We start from the raw sequence: 15392 nt of genomic DNA on the forward strand, positions 1-15392 counted from the left end.
TGCACAAATAACATTTACATCTGTTGGAATACAATCTTTATTGAATTCAGAAAGCTTTGGTCACAGAGGGATCCACACTTAGTATGCAGCCTGTAAGATAGGGAAACAGCACGATAAGTCACAAGACTAGATGATAACATGCAAGTACATTTTTTCAACATACCTGGCCTGGGTTGAAGCCACCGGCTTGGCTGCCAACCGACTGCCTGAAACCTCCATAAGCAGGTAGACCAGCATGTGCACCACCTTGTCCATAATGAGCTGCTCCCACAGGTGCCTTGGGATCCTTATTGCTCTGGGGGGCTGCAAAGTCAGAGGAACCCTTCTGGAGCACAGGGCCAGAGTTGTAGGGAACAGCATCTACTATATAATGAGTGTCTTGCCAGTGGTCTTTGCCCTGCTCGTAGCTGCTGCTGGCGTGACTGTATGTGCCCGGAGGATACTGGCCGGTCAGGAAAGTGACGTCGTAAGGATAAGGAAGCCTGCCCCAACCGAAGTTGAAGCCTGGCTGAGGTTGGCTGGTGAAGGCAGGTCCAGCAGATTCCATAAATGGAAGTGGAGGAGGAGCGAGTGAGCCTTGTTCTTCAGTCTCCCTCTCAGTGTTACCATACTCAAAGTTTCTCTCAAAACGGGACAAGTCTCCTGCCTGGTACACTGGTCCAGGTGGACTCACATAACCCGTTTGACTGGAGACACCACTGGGGCCAGACAATCCAGCACCTCCAGAGACACGGCTAAGAGGTGCAACAGCCCAGTTGATGCCTGAGAACAGGAAGGTTTTAATAGTGGCAAGGTAAGGTATTTAAAAAAATAATAAAGCCCATTCAAGACTCAACACATTTGTTTGATGGTATACGTAAGCCTTCAATTCAGTTACCAGTTACAGAACCACAACACATTTTAACTTCAGATTCTCACCTTCCGAGCCAGGTTGAAAAGCAGCTCCAGGTTGTGCAGAGCTGGCAGGGTTATTCCACAATGACGAGTCCCTGTACCCTGAGAATGCAGGACCAGAAGAAGAACTAGAGCCAACAGAGGGTGCTGGTCCTCTTTGAGCTGTAGGCTGAAGGAAACTAGACCCCTGCTGTGGTGCAGCTTGGTGAGATAGCGTGGAGCCACCTTTAGGGGGAGTATTGTTTGGCAAAACAGCTCCATGTGAAAACTGGCCAGAAGGTGCTCCCTGGTACGAGTCAAAGTTAGGAGCAACATTGCCATTACTGTTGCCATAAGCACCTGGATTCGTGCCTGGGTAAAGAGAACACAGTCAAGTGAAGTCAACAGAAACATGTTTAACTAGAGTGGATGATACTTCACCTTTCTGAAAAGGAAGGCAGCAAATGTCCACAATCAGCAGAGCAAAGAGGGAAGCCCTGAAACAATTTAAAACAAGTCAATAGCATCAACAAGTGTTTCCCCAGTAAGCAATTAACTTAAAGGAAGCCTGCTACTTACCCTGAGACAAATCGTGCAGTCATCATGGTGAAGGCCAACACTGGAGAACCTGGAAAATGTGGTGGGTTAAAAGAGTTGCCAGAGATCAGCACCGACCAATCGGAGCTTAACGAGTTAACGACAGACAGCTGCTGATGAATGACTCTCAGTAGACGCATCAAACAAGTTGAGTAGTCTCTTCCTATCTGTTCACCCTTTTCCTGGATCCGAACCAACTGTGGTAAAAATGAGATGTCCTTTCCTTGTCAATCTAATAGATAAACAAAAAGTAATTATAGCAGCCTCACGTTGGGAGAGGATTTTGATACTTAGTAGAAAATTGCAGTTTTTTCATTACAAGCATATACATTTTCAACATTTTATATCACGGACATAATCAGCGACCAGATTCTCTCCAGAGAGATTTTCCTGAAGTGTTTAAGGACATTTCTATGTTGAAATAGCCACTGATCTTGACTCTGTTTAATATGTGAAATATGATTTAAACCGTATGCTTTAGGGTACAAAACAATATTATTATACTGCGCAGGCTACAGTGTTTCAACTCCCATGTTTCACATAGTAGCAGAATGTAAAAACAGTAATTTCCATATGTTGTAATCCCACAGGCAGAAGAACAGGGCTGCATCTGAAAATTAAGCATAAGAATATTGAGCAAATACGTAGAATAAGTCATGTGGTTTTAATTGTATTTCACATATTAAACAGAGTAAATATAAGCAGCTATTTCAACACAGAAATGTTCTTAAACATTTCAGAAAACCCCCGTTCACAAAAAAACTAAAGAGCTCTGCAAAGAATCTGGTCGCGGATTATGTCCACGACATGAAATGTTGAAAATGTAAGTTGGAGAATATTGTTTGTCATATGTAGTGTGGAAGAATTCTCTCCAGGTCCAATTCTAAGGTTTAATCACTGTCAGTGGAGAAAGAAGTTCACAACGTTGCTGTAAAATCCTCTCTGCCAGTAGTGGGGCTCAGAATTTTATACAGAAAAGAGAAAACAACAGAGAAAGGTCTAATGAGTGGATTTGTATTGACTCAATCCACACCTACTTCCTAGAGAAAGAGACTTTCTGAGAACAAAAAGGTGTGACTGTGACCAGCAAGACTGGTTTCTCGAAACAAATGTCACAAGAGCCATTAAAGGAGGGGAAACAGAGAAATACTTCTTCTAATCAGATGAAAGTAACTAATTTTCTTCTACAGTAGGAACAACTATGGAATGGATGGCACATTTTTCCGGTTGGTTCAGATTCCGGAAGAAGGCGGAGACATGTAGGGATAAACTGTGGGTAACTGACCTAAAGGTTGAGTTCACTCGCTTTCTGGAAGGGTAAATTCAGAGTATCCCTCTCCTCAGGATTAACAAACTCAGAGTTGCTGGAACACACCCCTGATGTACCCAGCTGGCACCGGACGTCAATAGACGTTGGTCTTTGGTTGGATTCAAGTCATGACGTCAGGTTACCAAAAACCAACGTCCATTTAACGTCTAATTTCAACATCTTTTGACATAGGAATATGGACGTCAAGTGACGTTAATATTTTCTTGTTTTTATGTTTTGGTGTTAGGCAACCAAAACCCAACGTGTGTCAGACGTCTTGTACTAACGTAACTTTGACGTTGAATTATGACCTTTTTGATGACTAAATTCTAACGTCTGGACAACATCCATCCAGAACGTTAGTCCGACATAAAATATAGTCGTCTATTGACGTTGAAATTTGGTTGGTTTAAAGTTTGGGTGATGTATAACTGATATCCAACGTCGGACCAATGTCTGGTGCCAACGTCATTTTGACATATGATTCTGACATTTATGGTGACCAAAAACCAACGTCCATTTAACGTCTAATTTCAACATCTTTTGACATAGGAATATGGACGTCAACTGACGTTAATATTTTGTTGTTTTTATGTTGTGGTGTTAGGCAACCAAAACCCAACGTGTGTCAGACGTCTTGTACTAACGTAACTTTGACGTTGAATTATGACCTTTTTGATGACTAAATTCTAACGTCTGGACAACATCCATCCAGAACGTTAGTCTGACATAAAATATAGTCGTCTATTGACGTTGAAATTTGGTTGGTTTAAAGTTTGGGTGATGCATAACTGATATCCAACGTTGGACCAATGTCTGGTGCCAACGTCATTTTGACATATGATTCTGACATTTATGGTGACCAAAAACCAACGTCCATTTAACATCTAATTTTAACATCTTTTGACATAGGAATATGGACGTCAAGTGACGTTAATATTTTGTTGTTTTTATGTTGTGGTGTTAGGCAACCAAAACCCAATGTGTGTCAGACGTCTTGTACTAACGTAACTTTGACGTTGAATTATGACCTTTTTGATGACTAAATTCTAACGTCTGGACAACATCCATCCAGAACGTTAGTCTGACATAAAATATAGTCGTCTATTGACGTTGAAATTTGGTTGGTTTAAAGTTTGGGTGATGCATAACTGATATCCAACGTCGGACCAATGTCTCGTGCCAACGTCATTTTGACATATGATTCTGACATTTATGGTGACCAAAAACCAACGTCCATTTAACGTCTAATTTTAACATCTTTTGACATAGGAATATGGACGTCAAGTGACGTTAATATTTTGTTGTTTTTATGTTGTGGTGTTAGGCAACCAAAACCCAATGTGTGTCAGACGTCTTGTACTAACGTAACTTTGACGTTGAATTATGACCTTTTTGATGACTAAATTCTAACGTCTGGACAACATCCATCCAGAACGTTAGTCTGACATAAAATATAGTCGTCTATTGACGTTGAAATTTGGTTGGTTTAAAGTTTGGGTGATGTATAACTGATATCCAACTTCGGACCAATGTCTGGTGCCAACGTCATTTTGACATATGATTCTGACATTTATGGTGACCAAAAACCAACGTCCATTTAACATCTAATTTTAACATCTTTTGACATAGGAATATGGACGTCAAGTGACGTTAATATTTTGTTGTTTTTATGTTGTGGTGTTAGGCAACCAAAACCCAATGTGTGTCAGACGTCTTGTACTAACGTAACTTTGACGTTGAATTATGACCTTTTTGATGACTAAATTCTAACGTCTGGACAACATCCATCCAGAACGTTAGTCTGACATAAAATATAGTCGTCTATTGACGTTGAAATTTGGTTGGTTTAAAGTTTGGGTGATGTATAACTGATATCCAACTTCGGACCAATGTCTGGTGCCAACGTCATTTTGACATATGATTCTGACATTTATGGTGACCAAAAACCAACGTCCATTTAACGTCTAATTTCAACATCTTTTGACATAGGAATATGGACGTCAACTGACATTAATATTTTGTTGTTTTTATGTTGTGGTGTTAGGCAACCAAAACCCAACGTGTGTCAGACGTCTTTTACTAACGTAACTTTGACGTTGAATTATGACCTTTTTGATGACTAAATTCTAACGTCTGGACAACATCCATCCAGAACGTTAGTCTGACATAAAATATAGTCGTCTATTGACGTTGAAATTTGGTTGGTTTAAAGTTTGGGTGATGCATAACTGATATCCAACGTCGGACCAATGTCTGGTGCCAACGTCATTTTGACATATGATTCTGACATTTATGGTGACCAAAACCCAATGTCTTTTCAACGCCATGATTTAAACGTTTACAGAATTGTGACATTCTGACATGTCAGAGTTGTTGCTTTTAAGTTGTGGCAATAATTAACTAAAATCCAATGTCTTGCAAACATCTGAAACTATCAGTCTGGCATAGAAAATTTCAACTTTAAAGTCATAATGATAACATTGAAACAATGTAATATTCTAACATTGTTTGTTTGACGATATATTGTTGGTCTCAAGTTAGGGTTAAGTAGCTAACTAATATACAACTTCATAATAATGTCTGATGCCAATTTTGACATAATAACATTTATGGTGACCTTTTTCTAACATCTGTTAAACGTTTAATATTAGCAAGCACATAATTCTGACATTGAGATTTGGTTGGTTTTAAGTTGTGGTGATAAAGGCCTAATTAAAATCGAACCTCATCCACATGTCTTTCACTATGATATAGAATGATGACCGAAACGTTAAAAGTCATAATGTTAATTGTTGGATGTTGATGTTGTAGATGTATCGTGCCATAATGTAATTTTATGTTGACCAAAGAAAGTCAGTGTCAGTAGCGGATCAGCGTCAGAAGCGGATCTGACCATGCATGTCTGGGGATGTGATTTAAGAGCTAAATATTTTCATAACCCTTGATGCCATCAAGCAAGAGAATCTCTTTAAAGTGTATCTGCATCTACAATTTACACTGTTGGCCTGTTTTGCTTGACACAAACTGTGAACTACATATCCTGTTCATAATCGACCTGTAACCAGTGTTGCCAGAATTAGTTTAGAAATTTAATTTTTCAGTCACATTCAAAATAAAATCATCAGACTAAAATACAGTCTTATAGCTCTGCTGTGTTTTGGTGATCACTATGTGTGGTATTGGGCCTATGCATTGCATCTTTACAAGTGGCTCATTCAGTTCAACTTGCATATCACCAACCACAAAGCCCTGTGTGAGGAGATGAGCTTGTACAACTGTATGGACTGTCATGGAGATATTGCGGATCTCACTTCAACCCTGGTGCAGAGGTGATAGACTAGCTGTTATGGGATAGGGTTAAATGGGACTGTTTTATTTAAAAAAAAATAAGCCTGGCAGCAGCAGCTAGTTACTGCCAGGCCAAGCTCATGCTCCAGCAGCAGTCAACTTTCACCAGGCTCAGGCTCCAGCAGCAGCCAGCTACCAGGCCAAACTCAAGCTTCAGCAGCAGCCGAGGCTGCAGTGCTAGTACAGGAATTTGGGATGCCTCGGGCATTAACTGTTGGTGTTAATTGATGATTACTTGATGATTTGCCTTCTTGATGAACAATCACATGATTCTAAACACATCACTGTTTGATCCATTTCATTTGAATCACAAATAGTGCTGTCATGATTCAGATTTTGATCCTGATATTCTTTGCATCAAACTGTCGCAGTGCTGTAGTAGTATCTTTTGTTTTCTAGTACAGCTGTAACCATTATTGAATTAGAATATTATTTTCTGTTTATGCATTTTTCATCACAGTATTTCCATGACATTTACAAAATATTGCTCTAGGCCACCATGAATTGTGGGCCATATTATCATTATTAATATTATTTTTTTTTTTTCATCAACTTTCACCAAAAAAAAACATTCAAATGTAACAGGCAAAAACATAAAAAGAACAAGATTGAGTCGGCAACAAAGGGAACGCCCACAAATACGTCACTTCCGATAAGCGCTGTGTTTGTAGGCTCGTTCGGGATGGGCTTGGCTTGGCTTGACTTGACTTATCACGCCGACGAGAGCTGCAGGTGTCTGAGGGGGCGGGCTCTAAAAGAGACGGCAGCCAAGCGCCGTCAAGTCGGACAACAAAGTCAACGTGACTATGGTGCTCAAGCGATAGAACACAGCAGCAAACCAAAGAGGATGTGTTGTGTGTGTGTGTGTAATATATTTATGTCATATATATATATGTCATATATATATATATATATATATATATATATTACATACACACACACACATACGCAAGGCAACATGTGGAAGGCATTCTTTTTTTCCAGTATATTTGTATTATCATTCACTGTAAAACCCAATCACTTTCTGACATAAAATGTTAATGTCAAGTCCACACAAATGATCAGAACTGTCAAAATGACATAAAAACTTTACGTTCACTTGACACAAACATTCATCCCATGTAAGGTTGACATAATTTTTTCATGTTAGTTCAACAATTTTAGTTTATTGTGTTCATTTTACTCAAAATGTTAAACTCAATATAGCCTAATTATTTCAAGACCAATTAACAACACATACATTGTTCACTTAACGTATATTTTAAAAGTTAAATAAACTTAAAAAATAATTGTACAAATGTGTACTCAATGTTTTTATGTTCAAATAACAGGTTGTCACTTTATTGTTTAATACAATAAAAAATGTTGTGCTCATTTTAAATAACAAAAACATATCATTACAACAAGAGTTGCAGAGTTATCCTGAACACAACTTGTTTTTGCTGTCCTAAAATAAAATTGCCTCAATTTTCTGTGTCTTCACCAACAAATTATTTTGTGGTACACATAATTTAATAAAAGTATTTCAAAGCAACACCAAACGTAAAAGTTCAGTCCAACTTTCATTTCTTTGTTTGTATAACTTAAAATATTTGAGTAGAAACAAAAGCTAAATTTGTGTTATAATGTTTATGTCAACACAACATAAATATTTAATGTAAAAATAGGTATATATTGTTATGCTCAATGGAGAGATTATAAACTGTACACTTTGCATAAAATTGGTAATTGTTTTAACTTATGAATTGGTGTTAAAAGTATACACTCAGTTGTTTTATGTTCAAATAACATGTAGTCAATTTACTTTTCAATAAAGCTAAAAACATTGTGTTCACTTGACATAACAAAAACACACAATTACAACACGAGTTGCAGAGTTATGATGAACACATTTTTTTTGCTGTCTTAACATAAAGCTGCCTCAAATTTATGTGTCTTTTCTAAACGTAGTATTTTCTAGTACACATAATTTAGTAAAGATGTGTTAAAGCAACAGTAAATGTATAAGTTGAGTACAACTTACATTTCTTTGTTTGTTTAACTGAAAATCTTTTGGTAGAAACAAAACCAACATTTGAGTCAACACTACTTGAATATTTAATGTTAAAATGGCATATATTGTATACGCTCAATGGACAACATAGAAACCGTGAACTCAGTATACATTTAGTAATTGTTTTAACTTACAAAATGGCGTAAAAAATATCTATTCAGTTTTTTTATGTTAATTTGACAAGTTGTCACTTTCTTGTTCAATAAAATGAGAAACATTGTGTTCACTTTACATAACAAAAACACAGTAGGAGTATGACTAGAGTTGCAAAGTTATGCTGAACACAAAAATGTTGTGCTGTCTTAACATAAAACATAAAAAATGTTATGTGTCTTTAAGAAGTTATTATGTTCTAGTACACATAATTGAGTTAACATTTGTCATAGCAACGTTAAATTTAAAGGTTGAGTCCAATTTAGATTCCTTTGTTTGGTTAAATTAAAATCTTTGAGTAGAAAAAATCCCTACATTTCTGTTATACTGTTTACAACAACATAACGTAAATATTTAATGTTAAAACGGCATATATCGTTATGCTCAATGGACAACATGGACAACATGCGCACTAAGTTTACATTTAGTAATTATTTTAACTTACAAATTGATGTAAACAATATCTACTCAGTTGTTTTATGTTTGTTTGACAAAAACGTTGTGTTCACTTTACATAACAAAAACCTATAATTAAAACAAGAGTTGCGGAGATATGAGTAACACAAAAATATGTTGCTATATTAACATACAACTGCCACAATTGTCTGTGTTTTTACAGAAAATGTAGTAAAAGTTTGTCTAAGCAACATTACATTTAAAGGTTGAGTAGAACTATTTCTTTAGCACACATATATAAAATATATAGGTTCTGTGAAACCTACTTTAAATTGTGTAAATTTGTGCAAAAGTGTAAATATACTTTGGTTAATTACCATGTCAATAGAAATGTATGAGGGAAGAAATCCAATTGAAAGAGGCCGAGTTAACGCTATGTGGCTATGACTCACATTTTTAATAATGACCTATTCGTTTTACTCTTAATTTTCATTTTATAACAAGTTAGACCATTTTGCTAAGCAAGGTATGTTATCTGTTGTAATTTAGCTAATGCATTAGGCTACCATGTTGACTAACATTAGCATAGGTGACTGGAAAACACCTTTGTCCTGAAGGTTGAGAAGTAGTTCATGTTGATGCTAGCCCATGCAAACTATTGTCAGCATTATCTCTATTTCCTCTTACCATCATTAGACTTTTGCACAATGAAAACATATTTTGCAGTGTGTGCTGCCGGCCAGGTTGGTGTCAAAGAACTTGCAGATTGCGCTTGCACACCAATGTGAGCTGGAAGGGCTGAGTTTCAACTACATACCCCTCACATTACACAAACTAAAACAACCTTCAGCTATGGCTGCAAGTAAGCACATATGCTACATGGCCTACACAACAAGCGTGAGGTGCAGAAGTTTAGATATTGGTAATAATGCCACCTGGTCGCTTTGGACAAAAGTGTCTGCTAAATGACCTAAATGTAAATGGTCCATGCCTTTCATTTGATATTTTGAGCATGACGAGCTGGAGGGGATCGTGAAAGCTAGGACATGCTAGGACAATGTTAATACTTATGAACCTGAGTCCAACCAGCAGTCTACTCAACCCTAACTCACAGAAACATGATTAAACAACCTCACCTGGTGTGCACCTCAGATATAATTAGCTGAGCTTTGTAAGCTATGGCCAACAGGCCATTTGTGATTTATGAGTCATAGCAAGCAAGCAGATATACTGTACCTACACAAGCATAATTTCTATCTTGTGACAATTACAAAATGAGCCAAGCAAATTCAAGCAAAATCTGGGTTAACCTACAGCTCAATTTCACAAATCATTTATCACCTCAAGGGGCTTAATAGGCTTATGGTCTATAAAAGCCAAAATCCTTGTCTGAATTCATGTTGACAGTGGCCTGCATATTGAGGGTGAGATGATGAGATAAGCATTTTATTATCCTACATCAAATAACAGATAGATACAGTGTGGACATACTATATATATATATACATACATACATACATACATACATACATACATACATACATACATACATACATACATACATATATACACTATCTAAATTAACCTGAGTGTATCTCACCAAATAAATATATAAAAAAACATATACAAATGTTCATGTCATTTATTGTATGCCTAATATGCATGTTGTAGTTATTTTCTGTAAGGAAAGGCGCGCATTCTTTTAAAATTCAAGTTCAGGCGTGGACCAATAGGTAAGAGGAGACTTTGGCCCATGCGCTGATCATGCGCCTGCCAGCCAATCAGAGCCAGCAGAACTTGATCGTTAACGGCTGCTGACATTTCACCGCCTGACTCCGTCTCCGACTGGTGTTGCAGACTGGACTCCGCCAGAGACACTCGCTCATAAACGGTAAGTGTACAATACTTATTGAAGTGATTACTCTGTGTGACTAAACTTACTTTGTTGACCACAAACTCATGTTAATTTGACATTGTGCCAAACGACTTATGTCTAACGTGTTGTCAGAAGTTGCTAGCTAGTTGCTTACTGTGCTGACTCCTTACAGCATTGTATTTAACGTTAACGAGACCGACGTTTGAGTAGCAACGTTAGACCTGTAGCTGTGAGAAATGCTGCACAACGGAGGTAGTGGGTTGAGTGACTGAAATACGCTGTTCCATGTACGGAGTTAGCTTAAGACACGTTAGTCAGATCAGTGTCCATATTAATAAATGCACACAGAAGGATTCACAAATATAGGCCTATTTCGGGATTTATACATCAATGACTCCACAAAAATATTTTTTTTATATGGTTGTTATGAAGTTATATATGTATGTTGACCTGTGGAATGTAGTAGATATAATTAATGGGATGATTTTGATGCTGAGTGAGGTCACTTTGTGTTTTTTAGGTTTATGCAGAATGCCAACGCTTCTGAGAGTTGTACTGTATGCTGCATTTGGTCAACACACAGATCATTTGGCTGTAGCCAGATGGAGGGAAAATCTGGTTGAAGGGCCTCGAAGATCTCTTCATCTTAAAGTTGTACTCTCAGGTAAATTATAGAAATGTAATGTTTCATTATAAACTGAAATAACCCTTTCGAAGTTAAACATTCATTTATGTCATAAGTTAGCTTATCAGCTTTATAATTTTGAATAAGGACCATCAAATTTTTGGATCTGGATGCTTGTGTTAAAACTTGTGTCAACTTTGTGTGTCACATTTAGTAGGTTACAGCTGCATTAATTCAGTGTGTCATATAAACTGTATATTTAAAATGTATTTGGGACATCCCTTGTAAAAAGCAGGAAAAATAAACACAGTAATGTCTTCAGAAAGGTGTAAATATATATGATTGGTATTTTAGCATTTTGTTCTCTTTTTCTCTTATGTGTAACTACAGCAAACACAAGACATCGATGTTGACCGGATTGCAGTTCTCTGGTGTCCTCAGTGCTGCGACAAGAAGACGACATACAGCTGTTCTACAACTGCAAGGTGGGTTGTATATTCTTTATGGGCAAGCTGTAGTAGGCTGGGCATTTAATTGAAAATGTACCAAAACCAACATAATGATTTTCACAGCTGACCCAATTTAAGTCATATTGGTATGTCTGATAAATAAATGATCTCGGAAAGGATGTTCCTAACCCCTTTAATGCATCAGAAAGCACTGCACCAAGTCTCAGATCAAGTCAGTCAGTGTTGTGTGCTCTGTCTCTCATATCTATCACTACATTAACAAACTACACCCTGCACTTAAACCTGGAATAAAATCATCTCATCTGCCACCAACAGTCCAAATCTTACCTTCATAGCAGTTTAAAAATCCCTTTGGTAAAACTCCTGTTTTCAAATGTGCTATACATATAAAGTTGACTTATGTATTACAAAGAAACTTTCGCCGCTTCATTTACTGCATTAAAACTTCGCAATATCATAGATGGAACCGGTTCTTATTATGGTCTGAGTCACCGCAGCACTGGGTCGTCAAGGAGTACTGAGTAGTGGTGGTTCATGCGACTGGTTGTTGTTTCGGTCTGATTTCGCGGCTCTCGGTCGACAAGTGAGTGAGTCATGAGCGGCGGTTCATGCGACCGGTTGTTACTTCGGTTCGCAGTTATATGTAGCCAGTAGAGATGCTATTGAACCAGGAGACTCATGTTAAACACCATAGAACAAAACAGGCTTCCTGCTGCCAAGCCCTTTATCATTTGCGGCCACTGGGACAGATGGCAAAAGGAAAACTATATTTGAATAAGAATCTACTAATTTGCAGTCGACACCCGATTCCACGCCTCAGTGACTTAACTCGAATCAAAGAACTGATTCTTCAGTCACACCGTCTACGTCACTGTCTACATGACAGCTTTCATTATCATTTAAAGGAATATATTTTGGGAATTGCACTCATTTGCTTTCTTGAGAATTGGATTAGTTGATTGATATCAAGAGCATAGAAGGAAACAGCTAGCCTGGTTCTGTCCAAAATTCAAAGCTAAACTACCCGCCTCCTGGCTACACCTCTGTCGGAAAGACATGAGATTGGTCAGTAAAAAACTAGGCTGTTTATTGTTCCTATGTTTTCTCTGACGGTTGTGATAAGAGCTGTCAAATTTCCTCTATAATCCTATTCGAATTTCATTCCATATTTTTCTCAATATTCAAATGATTTTCAAATGTGTAATTCTCAAATTCAGCCTATTATTATTATTATTATTATTATTATAATTATTATTATTATTATTATAACTACACCAAACAGGCTTATACGTTGCCAATGCCATTTTACTTCCTGTCCACTAGAGGGCGTTCCAAAAACATTACCAATAAATATGTTGAATTACCAACAGCTGACAGCTTTCTAGATAAGTAAGATTTGCTGATGTTAGACGTTTATAAAAACAAACAAAAAACACACATACGAATATTAATTTCAGCATTCAATTAGTATTGATTTTTTTACTATTCAAATTATATTCGATTCCCGAATTTAATTGCAACTGCCCTAGTTATGCTGGTGATATACCCCCCAAAAAAGACGAATTTGAGTCCACAAAGTTCACTCAATTTTGACTAATATGTGTCTAATTTTGAATCAGGATAGCTCGTCATGGTAAAAATAAATGTACATACAATTAAAATTGATTATTTGACTCAGATGCTTCCAAGTCAAGCCTATCCAATCACGTTGCTTTGTAATATTTATAATAGTGCTACATTTGCATTTATTGCACACAGCCATGACGTTGCATATGCTTGGTGGGGCATATCTGCATTGAAAACATAATCTTTGTCTTCCACCATCCAATTTTCCTTTCAACTACATCTCTTGCTAACATATGGGGTAGGGATGTCCCGATCCAGCTTTTTGCACTTCCGATCCGATACCGATATTGTAGCTTTTAGTATCGGCCGATACCGATACCGGCCGATCCAAGCATGTATTAAAGATTAAAGATGCCGGTTGATGGAAATTATCTAAAATTAGGGTCTGGAAAAATATGTCTGGAAAATTATGAGCATCACATTAATAGCTACAGATACTGTAAAACACTACAACGACATGAGTGCATATATTGTCTTATTTTATCAAGTAAAATATAATTTATAGGTTTACTCAACAGCCTGGTAGTTCATAGAAATTCAGGTAGAAATAGGTTAACTCAGAGTTCCACAGCTTATCAAAAACAATCCTCCCCCCACAGGGAGTCCCTTGCTTTGCATTCACACTGCTCCAGCCCAAACGGGCTTTAGCCCGTACACACGTCATCACGTCCTAATACTACACACAATATGGCTTGATGTTGTTTTGAAGGAGTGCATATATTTATCGACAACACTCGATCTGCATCAGCGCATGTGCGCACGAGCGGATCTGTGCGAGCAGGCAGCGCGGAAGCCGGTCCGGTTCCGGTACCGGTCCGGTTCCGCTCACACCACGAGTCTGAAGAGTGCAACAGCTTATCAAAATACAGTGTCAACTCCGTGTTTTCAAAGTAGAAAGCGACATCGTGGTGGTTAAACGAGGCGGAGCGGCATCAGAACAACATCAAGCGCGTAAATTACACGAAGAAGAACGTAGCGGGAGCGCGCGGCGAGGATTGTTGTGGCTGCGCGTCTTGCGGAGCAAGTCTACTGTGCTGCGCGGAGGCGCTCCTAATGTAAATGTTTATTGATTTATGAATGAATTGATAGGTGGCTTATTTTTGGCGTATTGATTTTATGGCCTGTACAATGGTAGGGGAAACACTGGACATGCACAGACAAGTCCGTCTTGTTGTTGTTTAGTGGATGCTGGACAGGTCGCGAGGTGTGCGCTAGGTGTGCTGGAAAACGCGGACCGGATTTTGGGGAAACACGGAATAAAACTGGAATGGATTACCTACATCGGTGCGCTGGAAAACACGGACCGGAGTTTAAAAAAAAACTGGATCGGGAGTCCGGATCGGGATTTTCCCGTGCAGGCCGATCCGATATCGATATGCATTTTTTGCTAATATCGGCGGCCGATCCGATCCAAATATCGGATCGGGACATCCCTAATATGGGGCCTTACATATGGGGAAAAAACTATTAATGTAATGTAACCTAGTACGTGTAAGTCCATTGTTACAATATGAACACATAGCACAGTCATTGGTGTAGCTAAATACATTAATAAATCAAATAAAAACTAAACCTGCATAATGCAGCTTGTTTTTGTGAACCTCTACACTTGTGAAGATGAAATGAATGAATTTGTGCATTATCGGAGGAGCTTTAGTATGTTCTTTATTCTGTGATAGACTTGTGAGATAATAAAATACACAAAAAAGAAACAGATGGCATGTCAATTAGGGCCCGACCGATTCATCGGCCTGCCGATTTAATCGGCCGATTATAGCCTTTTTGAAAATAATCAACATCTGCCAAAAGACGCCGATTACAACCGATTTTTTTTTTTTTTTTTTTGTTTAAATGTTGTTGCGCTTAGTATCCAGCAGAGTGCGCTCCTACTCCATTCTACTTAAAGGGGCGTTCACACCGAACGCGATAGACGCGAATTGAGCGGCGACTCTACATTGAAAACCAATGTAAATGGCGCGATGACACGCGATTCAGGCGGAGGCGGCGCGAATGGAGCGTCTGGCGCGTCTATTGCGTCCGGTGTGAACGCCGCATGAGACTGT

Source organism: Eutrigla gurnardus (assembly GCF_963514095.1).
Source record: "Eutrigla gurnardus genome assembly, chromosome: 5".
NCBI lineage: Eukaryota > Metazoa > Chordata > Actinopteri > Perciformes > Triglidae > Eutrigla > Eutrigla gurnardus.